The sequence below is a fragment of the Aegilops tauschii genome, chromosome 3, assembly GCF_002575655.3.
Source record: "Aegilops tauschii subsp. strangulata cultivar AL8/78 chromosome 3, Aet v6.0, whole genome shotgun sequence".
NCBI lineage: Eukaryota > Viridiplantae > Streptophyta > Magnoliopsida > Poales > Poaceae > Aegilops > Aegilops tauschii.
This window is the reverse complement of record NC_053037.3, coordinates 520,631,571-520,646,915: the sequence shown is the minus strand read 5'-3', so window position 1 is coordinate 520,646,915 and position 15,345 is coordinate 520,631,571. Positions and strand designations below refer to the sequence as shown.

The following is a 15,345-nucleotide window of genomic DNA, read 5'->3' as shown; positions in this document are numbered from 1 at the left end:
CAGAATATTAACACCACTGACTATTAGGTTCGCCCTGCCCATCCCACCCACCCTGCTCGTTCGCTGCTGCCATCATGGCTGCCCTTCCTCTCGATTACCTTTCTAGATTATATTTCAGTCCTAATGTCCTAACAATTATAAGCAAGTGAACAAATATATTTTTAGTGGAACATAGGCAAGTTTTTTGTTTTAGAAAATGATTTATATTAGTAGAAAAAAGTTGTTTCTAGTCATAATTTTAATTTTATCGGCAACAATATTGAGGTGGTCAAGAATTGTTATATTAGAAAAAAAGTGAGTGTGTGGCCATTTACTAAACCAAATAAAATTCTTTTAGATATGTGCCAGTACAAAATCACGTGCCTTTGCAAACACATCAAGCACAAACATACTCTGGGTAACAATGAAATGAACCAGTTGCCTAGTTTACAAAGGTTAGACGGTCTGATTTGATCAATTTTCCACTTAAACTAAATATCATTAAACTTCAGCTCAACTAAGCGGGGTGACACTCTGGGAGGCATGGTGAACTTTTCTTCAGAGTTGGTTTTACGTTTCTTGCTTTTCACCTCTGCATTTTGAGCACCACCCAAATATATTTAATAAGAAAATAGTTACAGTACTAAACCTGACCATTCCTTGAGAATACACAACGGGAATCATCATTATTTTCAACAACGATCTGGTTGCCTCTAGGTAAGGTGCCTTCAAAATAAATCCCAAACTAAGATACATTACGGAAATAAAATATCCAAAATCATATGAAATAATTAAAACCATTCAGCTACGCATCAAAGGCGATAGCTCGCGATAGCCACGTCGTCAAGAGGACTGTTCAGGTCGTTCGCTTTTGTTTCGTTGGTAGGCTTTCCTCCCCATACACGCCTCTTCCTCTCCTGTCTCTCTCTTTCGTTTTTCCTCCTCCTCTCGTCTTTTCTCTCCCCCCGCGACTCCTCACCGCCGCCACCACCCATGCCGTCCGATTCCGGTGAGTCCCGGCGGCGGGTGACACACCAACGACCTCCCCTGGCCCCACTCCTTCCTCCCATCCGTCCAGATCTGTCGCTATAGGCCTTCTGCCCTCGCTCTTGACCCTTGGCCATGGCTAGGGTTTCGCGCGCGGCGTCACCTTCGTCATCGGCGAGGCTCTGGCGGGTTCTGGCGGCTCGTCTCCGTCGCCTTCCCCGCCCCCCCCCCTCCCCCAACGCGTGGCTCCGCCTCATGGAGCGCTGCACTTCAGATGGGAATGTGGAGGGCCGCGGTCGCCGTGGCGGAGGAGGGGCGGCGCTGCCACAGAGGAGAGCGACGAGGGTTGCAGCGTTGCTGCAGATGAGGAGGAGGAGGAGGAGAGCCACTGCACCGCGCGATTCCCCATGAACCTCTCATCTTCAAGTTGAACATCCTCTGTAGCATCCACTGAAATTTTCTATAGTGAGTCCCCTGTTGTTCATCTTCAGAACATCCTCTGAAATTTTACTTTGGCTGATGATGTTCTTAATCCCTCATGAGATCAACTGTACAATTGCTCTAAAATACTACTTGATTGCTTGTTTTTATCTTAATAAAAGTGTAGATTCTATTCTGGCAAACTATCCACTGTATTTTTTTGATAGTTAAACTTCTGTATTCATTGGACAAGAGGGCTACATCATTTACAAGTAAGGAGATGAACCTTGCCATTTCTTGATTCTTCCCTCTTTCCAGTGCCCTGCTCCCAGCGCGGCCGGATGGCGCTCACTCCAGTGCTGAGTGGACTTCTTGAGCTCCTGCTTCACTTGCAAGAAGAAGCTGTAAGGAAACTGCATTTACATCTATCACTACGCTCAGTCTTTCAGAGTTTCAGTCTGAAGATACTCTGATGATTAAACGTGAATGAAAACAGTTTATCCAACCAATAATTGCGGCGTTGTTTGCCTGGGAACATCCCATATACATTTGGGGAAGAAATCTTGTGAAAACTTGAAACATTTGTATGCCAATCCAAACAAAAGGCATGCTGAATTACCATCAGATTCCATTGTTTCTTTGTACAGCAACTGAACGTACTGCTTCGGTAAAATCATTCATCCAATTGCATTATTTGATACACCAACTGTTCCTTTCTATGCATCTCCAAACAGAAAGGCATACTGATTTGTTGTGTGCCATTGCATCGGTGAGAAGGCATTCTGCAGTGCCGAGTGCCGGGACCAAGAGATCATGATCGAAGAGGAAGCAAAGAACAAGATCGCCATCACATGCTCCTCTCACTCGTCTTGCTCGTCCCTGCACGCCGGTGGATGGAACGGACAATAGCGGAGGACATGGACATTGCTTGTCCTGCTCGTCCTGAACAACGTCAAGGTATTGATATGACCAAGAATAAATAGTTCGTTTGATAATTTTGCTGACCAGTTCAACTGATCGGATGTGTTTGCCTTACTATGGGCAGTGCCAATGCGAACTACTAGAGTCATATGAGGCTTACAGCAAGCGGCAACATCAGTGGCATTCCGGTCCAATGCAGTTGTTCAAGCTTTTCATATCCGACATCATCAAGCCCAAGGTATTGTTATGCTCTTTTTGTTGTAATATCTAAGCAGAATGTACAACAAACTAGAAAATCTGACAATGGACTTGTGAAGATGTGACGAAGAGAGGCTCACCATAGTGGACTATGGGGAGCAATATACTAGTCTTCATCGAGCCAGCTCAATCAAGAAATGTGGTCCAATTTGAGTAGGACAAGATCATCATCTTCTAGCTCAAGTGGACTACGTGCAAGTTAAAGGTTTGACCTTAATAGGTTTTCTATTTTACCGGTCTCATGGTGTTAGTTTGGAGGCCGGGTTATAGATTTGATTACCGTATTATCAAGGGGGGCCCTCGAGTGAGTAGCTTGATCATATCATTCATAGAGAGCTCAAACCATTGCATCGTTGGTATGATCTTTCTAGCTTTTGTTTGGCTTTTCTCCTTGTGAGTTTTGGAGCCTGTGGTCATCCTCATGACAAGCTCAAGTTCATCGATAACGGATTTCGTATGCATCATCTATTGTGTTTTTTATGTTGGTGTTTTGACGGTTCTTCACTCATGGAGGTTTGATTACCATACAGCCCAATGTAATCCCACGAACACGTCGGAGAAGAGCCGACTACCTCAACTGTTGCCATGACTCCGACTTCCCCGCCTCCACCATCGTTGCCATAGAAGCCTCAACGCCAACACCGACGCCTTTCACTAGTCCCACTTGCCGATGCCCAGCTCCAAAGACGAAGCCCTCGAGAGGGGAAACGACGCCATGGCGCCGACAACATCCGATCACACAAGAGTTAGGGTTTTCCCCCGAGCCGGATCCATGCGGTAGGGATGTGGCAGCAAAGCAGCGATGCCTCCAAGAAGGTCTACAACGCCTGCAGCCGCCACCATCGCCGGTCACAGGCCCAAGGCCGAGACAAGGTCTTCATCCAAGCTCCCGACACACCCAATCCGCATCCGTGTCGGCAAGTCCACCAAGCACGCCACCACCACCACCACCAACGAACCTACCCACTGACGAACATATCGTTGATGTCACCGCCACAGCCAACTACACCTCGCAGGGACCACCAACGGCCAATCACGAGCACGAACTGCCAGATCCATTGACGACCAAGAGCAGAGACACCGGCCGCAACACGACCACCACATCCTGTCGAACACCATGTCGACAAGGAACAGAGGTGCGCCGCCCGAGGCCGCGAACCGCCATGGTTCCCGGTCATGGCTCTACACCAGACGTGGTGCTACGGCGTCAATCGAAGATCAGATCCAATAGCCCCGCACGACAAGGCCGCAGTTCAGCAACACACCAGGACTCGACGCGATGCCAGATCGGCGCCACGTCCATTGGAGACGTCCTCGCCAGGCCAGCTCCGCGCAACATCCGCACACACATCCGCATGCGCCCCTTGCGGCCAAGCCGCCGCCCTCGCCTCGCCGCCACAATCGTATTTTTGGAGTTAATTGCATGTTGGTACCACACTTTCGCACCTACTCACGGATTGGTACCACTACTCAAAAGTTTTGCAATTCAGTACCAACTCAGGGCCTAAGTGGTGCATAACGGGCTAAGGAGTGTATAAATGCGTATTGACCACATATCCGATAGGTCGGGCCCACATGTCAGGCGACACGCTGGCCGAATCGGCGCGTGGACGGGTCGCTGACTCGGACGAGTCCGACCTAACGGGCTAGGTCGAACCGAGATGCCGGTTTGAACCCTAATTCTCGTTCCCCTCTCCCTCTCCTCCCCGTGCTCCTCTCTGGCAATGCCGACGGTGATTCCGGGCGGCGGCGGTGTAGGCGGTGGCTCGAGCAGCGGTGGCGGTGTGGGCGGGTACGGAGATCTTCCTGGCCTCGGGGCCGATGCGTACCCAAGATTGGCCGAGGGCGACGATGATAGTTCGTCGTACTACTCGAGTGGCGAGGAAGAAATGGAGGAGGCCCCGCTGACCATGGAGCAGCGCCTGTGGATGGCAGAGATTTGGGTCGCCAACCCTTTCACGAGCCATCACTGGACCCATGGATGTGGTGGAGTGCTGTAAGTCATCCTCCCTCTCCTCTCTTCTTTCTTCCAATTTGGGGGCTAGGGTTAGTGTTACTGAAAATGTCCAAATTTGCTGCCACTTGTAGTGTGGATGATGCTATCTGGGATGTTAGGATTCACTTTGATGCCCTACATAATTTGGATAGGAAGATATGCAGTTCTGATGTCACTTTTCTGAATCTGTATGCACTATTGCATACACAAGGATTTACATTCTCTGATGAATTGTATCACATGGAGAACACATGCATAGGAGAGCAGAGAGAGCATGGCCTAGACTTGATTGAAACAAACATTAAATTGCAGCAACTTAAGAAGCAGCATGAGCATACTTTAGTTATGAACCTGTTAGTTAGAGCAACAACCACTGACATTGCAGCAAGTCAGAGAAATGCTGAACTACAAACCATTATTTATGCACCACCAGTTGTGTATGATCTTAGTGAGCCAGATGTGCTTGTTGTTGATGACCAAGGGGTTGTTTTTCATAGTCAGTGAAGCAGCAGTACCAATGTTGAAGCTAGTGGTTTTTGCACACAAGAGAGCAAAAACCTAGGTAAACAAAAGCTGAAAGCTGTGATGTTGGATGAAGTTTTGTTGGAGGAGGGATATTACAGTAGTGATAATTCAGAAGGGGCATATGACAGTGACAACTACATGGAGAAGTACATGATTTCTCAAGACACAAAGATAATAGATGGAAAGAGACAAGCAGATGAGGAACAACTAGGAGATGATGAAGATGGATATTCAGATGATGAGTTAGAAGAGGAGGAACAACTGCATTATGAGGGTGACACTGAGGTTGAGGATCTGTTTGAGATGGATGAGAGGGAGGAGGAAGAGAGGGGGGATGAAGAGAGGGAGGAGAGTGTGAATGTGGAGGTAGCTCAACAGTTGCAGGTAGAACCTCTGAAGAAGAGGCAGAAGCTGCCAATTAGGAGGTGCCCCACCACTAGAACACATTCTAGTGTTTTATAGGAGGTGAAGCCAGATTTCACTCCATCAAATGAAGAAGAAACTGGTTGGCTGCTGGATAGTGAAGATGATAGGCATGAGCCACTGCAATTTGTCCTAAAGAAATGCAAGAAGAGTAGGGCACAGAAAAGAAAACCTAGGGTATGGTTCAATGACAAAATGGAGTACCCACGCCAGCAATTATGTAAGTACATGTGCTTCACAAATCAGCAGCAATTTAGAGATGCTCTATTGAGCTTGCACATTTCACAGTCAAGAGATTTCAAATATCATAAAAACTCTGACCAAAGGATCATTGCATGTTGCAAAAATGAGCACTGTCAGTTCTACATTGTTTCTGCTGTGATCAAAGGTGAAAAGACTTTTGCTATAAAAAAATGAACCTGGAGCACACTTGCCCTACCACTATAGAGTCATCAAGGGTTAGTGCAAAGTGGCTTGCAAAGACATATGGTTCATTGTTCAGGTCTGATCCAACCACTAGCATACAAACTCTGATTGATGCCTGCCAGGAGAAGTATGGTGTTGAGGTTCCTATGTAGTCAGTAGCTTAGTTTGCTGTGTAATTTCAACAGGGGCTACTAAATGTAGTGAATAGAGTATTTCCAAACTACAACCAGAGATATTGTCTTAGACACTTGTATGCAAATTTCCAGAATGCTGGTTTTAGGGGGGGAGATCTAAAGAAATGCATGGATAATGCCAGTTATGCTTACAATGAACATAAGTTTAATATTGCTATGAATGATTTGAGAAATGAGTGTGAGGATGCTTGGATCTGGCTTAATGGAATTCCTAAGAAAACATGGGCTAGGCATGCTTTTGACACTAACTGCAAGACAGATTTGGTTGTTAACAACCTATCTGAGGTGTTCAACAAGTATATCCTTGATTTTAGAAAAAAAGCCTATTAGGACTATGGTTGATGGTATTAAGGACAAGCAAATGGTGAGGTGGCATAGGAATAGAGAGAGAGGAAAGGCAGCTTTCTGGGAGATAACACCACATTATGCTGAGAAGCTAGAGCTGGAAAAGGAGAGGGCCAGATACTGCAAACCCATTCGAGCTGGTGTTAATTTATGGCAAGTGACCAGTGGGCAGCAAACACACCCTGTGAACTTGGATAATTATACATGTGGTTGCAGAAAATGGGACCTGAGTGGCATACCATGCAACCATGCAATTTCAGCAATTAACAAGGCCAAAAGGTTTCCAGGGGACTTTGTTTGTAAATTCTTCAAAAAACCATTTTATCTGGCAGCATATGAACCTATGATCTTTCCTATTCCTGGTGAACATGACTGGATAACGACACCTGGACCAGACATAGAGCCAGCAGAATTTCATGTTAGGAGAGGAAGAAAGAAAGAGAAGAGGATCAAGGGCATGTTTGAAGTGCCAAAGCCAAAGGACAGAAGTAGAATGGCGGAGAGTGTCGTCCACGTACCCTCGTAGACCATAAGCGGAAGCGTTATGAGAACGTGGTTGTTGTAGTCGTACGTCTTCACGATCCAACCGATTCAAGTACCGAACGCACGACACCTCCGAGTTCAGCACACGTTCAGCTCGATGACGTCCCACGAACTTCGATCCAGCAGAGCTTCGCGGGAGAGTTCCGTCAACACGACGGCGTGATGACGGTGATGATGTTGCTACCGACGCAGGACTTCGCCTAAGCACCGCTATGATATTATCGAGGCGGATTATGGCGGAGGGGGGCACCGCACACGGCTTGGAACAATAAACTTGTGTGTCTATGGGGTGCCCCTGGCCACGTATATAAAGGAGTGGAGGAGGGGAGGGCCGGCCCTCTACTATGGCGCGCCCTGGGGAGTCCTACTCCCACCGGGAGTAGGATTCCCTCCCTTCCAAGTAGTAGGAGTAGGAGAGAAGGAAGGGGAAGAGAGAAGAGAAGGAAGGAGGGGGCGCCGCCCCTCCCCTACTCCAATTCGGACTAGGCCTTGGCGGGCGCGCGGCCTGCCCTAGGCAGCCCCTCTCTCTCTCTCCCCCCTAAAGCCCAATAAGGCCCATATACTCCCCGACGAATTCCCGTAACTCTCCGGTACTCCGATAAATACCCGAACCACTCAGAACCTTTCCGATGTCCGAATATAGCCTTCCAATATATCGATCTTTACGTCTCAAACATTTCGAGACTCCTCGTCATGTCCTTGATCTCATCCGGGACTCCGAACAACCTTCGGTACATCAAAACACATAAACTCATAATACCGATCATCACCGAACGTTAAGCGTGAGGACCCTACGGGTTCGAGAACTATTTAGACATGCCTGAGACTCATTGATACGTCTCCAACGTATCTATAATTTTCGATTGTTCCATGCTATGTTATATTCTGTTTTGGATGTTTAATGGGCTTTATCATGCACTTCTATATTATTTTTGGGACTAACCTATTAACCGGAGGCCCAGCCCAGAATTGCTGTTTTTTTCCTATTTCAGAGTTTCGCAGAAAAAAGAATATCAAATGGAGTCGAAACGGAATGAAACCTTCGGGAACGTGATTTTTGGAACAAACGTGATCCAGAGGACTTGGACCCTACGTCAAGAAAGCAACCAGGAGGGCACAAGGTAGGGGGCGCGCCCTCCACCCTCGTGGGGCCCACGTTGCTCCACCGACGTACTTCTTCGTCCTATATATACCTACGTACCCCCAAACTACCAGATACGGAGCCAAAAACCTAACTCCACTGCCGCAACCTTCTGTACCCGTGAGATCCCATCTTGGGGCCTTTTCCGGCGCTCCACCGGAGGGGGCATTAATCACGGAGGGCTTCTACATCAACACCATAGCCTCTCCGATGATGTGTGAGTAGTTTACTTCAGACCTTCGGGTCCATAGTTATTAGCTAGATGGCTTCTTCTCTCTCTTTGGATCTCAATACAATGTTCTCCCCCTCTCTTGTGGAGATCTATTCGATGTAATCTTCTTTTGCGGTGCGTTTGTTGAGACCGATGAATTGTGGGTTTATGATCAAGTTTATCTATGAACAATATTTGAACTCCTCTGAATTCTTTTATGTATGACTGGTTATCTTTGCAAGTCTCTTCGAATTATCAGTTTGGTTTGGACTACTAGATTGATCTTTCTTGCAATGGGAGAAGTGCTTAGCTTTGGGTTCAATCTTGCGGTGTCCTTTCCCAGTGACAGTAGGGGCAGCAAAGCACGTATTGTATTGTTGCCATCGAGGATAACAAGATGGGGTTTATATCATATTGTATGAGTTTATCCCTCTACATCATGTCATCTTACTTAAAGCGTTACTCTGTTCTTTTGAACTTAATGCTCTAGATGCATGCTCGATAGCGGTCGATGTGTAGAGTAATAGTAGTAGATGCAGGCAGGAGTCGGTCTACTTGTCGCGGACGTGATGCCTATATACATGATCATACCTAGATATTCTCATAACTATGCTCAATTCTATCAATTGCTCAACAGTAATTTGTTCACCCACTGTAATACTTATGCTCTTGAGAGAAGCCACTAGTGAAACCTATGGCCCCGGGTCTATTTTCCATCATATTAATCTTCCAACACTTAGCTATTTTTATTGCCATTTATTTTACTTTGCATCTTTATCATAAAAATACCAAAAATATTATCTTATTATATCTATCAGATCTCACTTTCGTAAGTGACCGTGAAGGGATTGACAACCCCTTTATTGCGTTGGTTGCGAGGCTTTTATTTGTTTGTGTAGGTGCGAGGGACTCGTGCGTGGCCTCCTACTGGATTGATACCTTGGTACTAAAAAATTGAGGGAAATACTTATGCTACTTTGCTGCATCACCCTTTCCTCTTCAAGGGAAAACCAACGCAGTGCTCAAGAGGTGGCAAGAAGGATTTCTGGCGCCGTTGCCGGGGAGTCTACGCAAAAGTCAACATACGAAGTACCCATCACAAACTCTTATCTCCCGCATTACATTATTTGCCATTTGCCTCTCGTTTTCCTCTCCCCCACTTCACCCTTGCAGTTTTATTCGCCCTCTCTTTCCGTTCGCCTCTTTTTCGCTCGCCTCTTGTTTGCTCGTGTGTTGGATTGCTTGCATGTCACGATGGCTCAAGATAATACTAAATTGTGTGACTTCACCAATACCAACAACAATGATTTTCTTAGCACTCCGATTGCTCCTCTTACCGATACTGAATCTTGTGAAATTAATGCTGCTTTGTTGAATCTTGTTATGAAAGATCAATTCGCCGACCTTCCTAGTGAAGATGCCGCTACCCATCTAGATAGCTTCGTTGATTTGTGTGATATGCAAAAGAGAAAAGATGTGGACAATGATATTGTTAAGTTGAAACTATTTCCGTTTTCGCTTAGAGATCATGCTAAAACTTGGTTTTCGTCTTTGCCTAAAAATAGTATTGATTCTTGGAATAAATACAAAGATGCTTTTATCTCTAATTATTTTCCTCCCGCTAAGATCATCTCTCTTAGAAACGGTATTATGAATTTTAAGCAACTTGATCATGAACATGTTGCACAAGCTTGGGAGAGAATGAAATTAATGATACGTAATTGTCCTACTCATGGTTAGAATTTATGGATGATTATACAAAAATTTTATGCCGGAATGAATTTTGATTCTAGAAATCTTTTAGATTCGGCCGCGGGAGGCACTTTTATGAAAATCACTTTAGGAGAAGCTACTAAACTCCTAGATAATATTATGGTTAATTATTCTCAATGGCACACCGAAAGATGTACTAATAAAAAAGTGCATGCGATAGAAGAAATTGATGTTTTAAGTGGAAAGATGGATGAACTTATGAAACTAATTACTAATAAAAGTGTTTCTTCTGATCCTAATGATATGCCTTTGTCTACTTTGATTGAGAATAATAATGAATCTATGGATGTGAATTTTGTTGGTAGGAATAATTTTGGTAACAACTCGTATAGAGGAAACTTTAATCCTAGTCCGTTTCCTAGTAATTCCTGCAATAATTATGGTAATTCCTACAACAACTCTTATGGAAATTTCAATAAGATGCCCTCTGAATTTGAGATAGTGTTAAAGAATTTATGAATTCACAAAAGAATTTCAATGCTTTGCTTGAAGAAAAAATTGCTCAAGGTTGATGAATTGGCTAGGAACGTTGATAGAATTTCTCTTGATGTTGATTCTTTGAAACTTAGATCTATTCCACCTAAGCATGATATCAATGAGTCTCTCAAAGCCATGAGAATTTCCATTGATGAGTGCAAAGAAAGAACCGCTAGGATGCGTGCTAAGAAAGATTGCTTTATGAAAGCGTGTTCTTCTAGTTTCTATGAAAATAAAGATGAAGATCTGAAAGTTATTGATGTGTCCCCTATTAAATATTTTTTTTGCAATATGAATCTTGATAATCATGGGACTGAACATGATCCACATTTACCTAGAAGGCGTTCAAAAAATTCGGAGTTGTTAGATCTTGATGCTAAAAATTATAGAAGTGGTCTTGAGGAAGTCAAAACTTTAGATAACAATGAACCCACTATTTTGGATTTCAAGTAATTTAATTATGATAATTGCTCTTTGATAGATTGTATTTCCTTGTTGCAATCCGTGCTAAATTCTCCACATGCTTATAGTCAAAATAAAGCCTTTACCAAACACATCGTTGATGCTTTGATGCAATCTTATGAAGAAAAACTTGAGTTGGAAGTGTCTATCCCCAGAAAACTTTATGATGAGTGGGAACCCACTATTAAAACTAAAATTAAAGACCATGAATGCTATGCTTTGTGTGATTTGGGTGTTAGTGTTTCCACGATTCCAAAAACTTTGTGTGATTTGTTGGGTTTCCGCGAATTTGATGATTGCTCTTTAAACTTGCACCTTGGGGATTCCACTATTAAGAAACCTATGGGAAGAATTAATGATGTTCTTATTATTGCAAATAGGAACTATGTGCCCATAGATTTTATTGTTCTTGATATAGATTGCAATCCTTCATGTCCTATTATTCTTGGTAGACCTTTCCTTAGAACGATTGGTGCAATTATTGATATGAAGGAAGGAAATATTAGATTCCCATTTCCGTTAAAAAAAGGCATGAAACACTTTTCTAGAAAGAAAATTAAACTAACATATGAATCTATTATGAGAGCCACTTATGGATTTCCTACCAAAGATGGCAATACCTAGATCTATCCTTGATTTTATGCCTGGCTAGGGGCGTTAAACAATAGCGCTTGTTGGGAGGCAACCCAATTTTATTTTTAGTTTTTTGCTTTTTGCTTCTGTTTAGGAATAAATATTTGATCTAGCCTCTGGTTAGATTTGTTTTTATGTTTTAATTAGTGTTTGTGCCAAGTTAAACCTATAGGATCTTCTTGGATGATAGTTATTTGATCTTGCTGAAAATTCCAGAAACTTTCTGTTCACGAAAACAATTGTTAAAAATCACCAGAACGTGATAAAATATTGATTCTAGTTGCTGATGATCAATAAACAAATTTTCTAGGTCTTCCTATTTTGGTAGATTTTTTGGAGTTCCAGAAGTTTGCGTTAGTTACAGATCACTACAGACTGTTCTGTTTTTGACAGATTCTGTTTTTCGTGTGTTGTTTGCTTATTTTGATGAATCTATGGCTAGTAAAATAGTTTATAAACCATAGAGAAGTTGGAATACAGTAGGTTTAACACCAATATAAATAAAGAATGAGTTCATTACAGTACCTTGAAGTGGTGTTTTGTTTTCTTTCGCTAACGGAGCTTACGAGATTTTCTGTTAAGTTTTGTGTTGTGAAGTTTTCAAGTTTTGGGTAAAAGATTTGATGGATTATGGAACAAGGAGTGGCAAGAGCCTAAGCTTGGGGATGCCCATGGAACCCCAAGATAATCTAAGGACACCAAAATGACCAAGCTTGGGGATGCCCCGGAAGGCATCCCCTCTTTCGTCTACTTCCATCGGTAACTTTACTTGGAGCTATATTTTTATTCACCATATGATATGTGTTTTGCTTGGAGCGTCTTGTATGATTTGAGTCTTTGGTTTTTAGTTTACCACAATCATCCTTGCTGTACACACCTTTTGAGAGAGACACACTTGATTCGGAATTTATTAGAATACTTTATGTGCTTCACTTATATTTTTTGAGCTATATAGTTTTGCTCTAGTGCTTCACTTATATCTTTTAGAGCACGATGGTGGATTTGTTTTATAGAAACTATTGATCTCTCATGCTTCACTTATATTATTTTGAGAGTCTTAAAATAGCATGGCAATTTGCTTTAATCATAATATCATGAGAAATTTGATGCTTGATAATTGTTTTGAGATATAAAGGTGGTAATATCATAGTTGTGCTAGTTGAGTAATTGTGAATTGAAAAATACATGTGTTGGAGTTTGTGATTACCGTAGCATGCACATATGGTGAACCGTTATGTAACGAAGTCGGAGAATGAAGTATTTGTTGATTGTGTTCCTTTGTGTGGCGGTCGGGATCGCGCGATGGTTAACTCCTACCAACCCTTCCCCTAGGAGCATGCGTAGTAGTACTTTGCTTCGAGGGCTAATAATTTTTTGCAATAAGTATATGAGTTCTTTATGACTAATGTGAGTCCATGGATTATACGCACACTTACCTTTCCGCAATTTTCTAGCCTGTTCGGTACCGTGCATTGCCCTTTCTCACCTTGAGAGTTGGTGCAAACTTCGCCGGTGCATCCAAACCTCGTGATAAGATACGCTCTATCACACATAAACCTCCTTATATATTCCTCAAAACAGCCACCATACCTACCTATTATGTCATTTTCATAGCCATTCCGAGATATATTGCCATGCAACTTTCCACCGTTTCGTTTATCATGACACGCTCCATCATTGTCATATATCATGTAGTTGACATTGTGTTTGTGGCAAAGCCACCGTTCATAATTCTTTCATACATGTCGCTCTTGATTCATTGCATATCCCGGTACACCGCCGGAGGCATCCACATAGAGTCATATTTTGTTCTAAGTATTGAGTTGTAATTCATGAGTTGTAAGTAAATAAAATTGTGATGATCATCATTATTAGAGCATTGTCCCAAGTGAGGAAAGGATGATGGAGACTATGATTCCCCCACAAGTCGGGATGAGACTCTGGACTAAAAAAAAGAGGCCATAAAAAATAGAAAAGGCCCAAATAAAAAAAATAAAAAATGAGAGAAAAAGAGAGAAGGGACAATGTTACTATCCTTTTACCACACTTGTGCTTCAAAGTAGCACCGTGATCTTCATAATAGAGAGTCTCTCATTTTGTCACTTCCATATACTAAGTTGGAAATTTCATTATAGAACTTGGCTTGTATATTCCAATGATGGGCTTCCTCAAATGCCCGAGGTCTTCGTGAGCAAGCAAGTTGGATGCACACCCACTTAGTTTCTTTCGTTTGAGCTTTCATACACTTATAGCTCTAAGTGCATCCGTTACATGGCAATCCCTACTCCTTGCATTGACATCAATTGATGGGCATCTCCATAGCCCGTTGATTAGCCTCATTGATGTGAGACTTTCTCCTTTTTTTGTCTTCCACATAACCCCTATCATTATACCTTATTCCAACATAGTGCTATATCCATGGCTTGCGCTCATGTATTGCGTAAAAGTTCAAAAGGCTGAAGCGCGTTAAAAAGTATGAACCAATTGCTTGGCTAAAACTGGGGTTGTACATGATATGAATATTTTGTGTGGGGAAGATGGAGCATAGCCAGACTATATGATTTTGTAGGGATAACTTGCTTTGGCTATGTTATTTTGGTAAGACATAATTGCTTGGTTAGCATGCTTGAAGTATTATTGTTTTTATGTCAACATTAAACTTTTATCTCCAATCATATCAAATCTGAACATTCGTGCCACAATAAGAAGAATTACATTGAAATTATGCTAAGTAGCATTCCACATCAAAAATTATGTTTTTATCATTTACCTACTCGAGGACGAGCAGGAATTAAGCTTGGGATGCTTGACACGTCTCCAACGTATCTATAATTTTTTATTGTTCCATGCTATGTTATATTCTGTTTTGAATGTTTAATGGGCTTTATCATACACTTCTAAATTATTTTTGGGACAAACCTATTAACCGGAGGCCCAACCCAGAATTGCTGTTTTTTTTTCCTATTTCAGAGTTTCGCAGGAAAAGAATATCAAACGGAGTCCAAACGGAATGAAACCTTCGGGAACATGATTTTTGGAATAAACGTGATCTAGAGGACTTGGACCCTACATCAAGAAAGCAACCAGGAGGGCACGAGGTAGGGGGCGCGCCTACCCCCTGGGCGCGCCCTCCACCCTCGTGGGGCCCACGTTGCTCCACCAACGTACTTCTTCCTCTTATATATACCTACGTACCCCCAAACTACTAGATACAGAGCCAAAAACCTAATTCCACCGCCGCAACCTTCTGTACCCATGAGATCCCATCTTGGGGCCTTTTCCGGCGCTCTGCTGGGGGGGGGGCATTGATCACGGAGGGCTTCTACATCAACACCATAGCCTCTCCGATGATGTGTGAGTAGTTTACCTCAGACCTTCGGGTCCATAGTTATTAGCTAGATGGCTTCTTCTCTCTCTTTGGATCTCAATACAAAGTTCTCCACGATTCTCGTGGAGATCTATTCGATGTAATCTTCTTTTGCGGTGTGTTTGTTGAGACCGATGAATTGTGGGTTTATGATCAAGTTTATCTATGAACTATATTTGAATCTTCTCTGAATTCTTTTATGTATGATTGGTTATCTTTGCAAGTCTCTTCGAATTACCAGTTTGGTTTGGCCTACTAGATTGA

General features: G+C 43.0%; 1 long non-coding RNA gene across 2 annotated transcripts; it reads left to right on the top strand.

Moving 5' to 3' along the window:
- The first annotated feature begins 896 nt into the window (after positions 1-896).
- LOC120961934 (uncharacterized) lies at positions 897-3,993 on the top strand. 2 transcript variants are annotated; one of them, XR_005771440.3, is made up of 5 exons: positions 897-1,431; positions 1,705-1,790; positions 2,121-2,343; positions 2,432-2,545; positions 2,625-3,993. It is a non-coding gene; the product is annotated as an uncharacterized lncRNA (long non-coding RNA). The 2 variants fall into 2 exon arrangements; XR_005771439.3 differs by having other exon boundaries at positions 2,164-2,343; positions 2,625-3,992.
- The last annotated feature ends 11,352 nt before the right edge of the window (positions 3,994-15,345 follow it).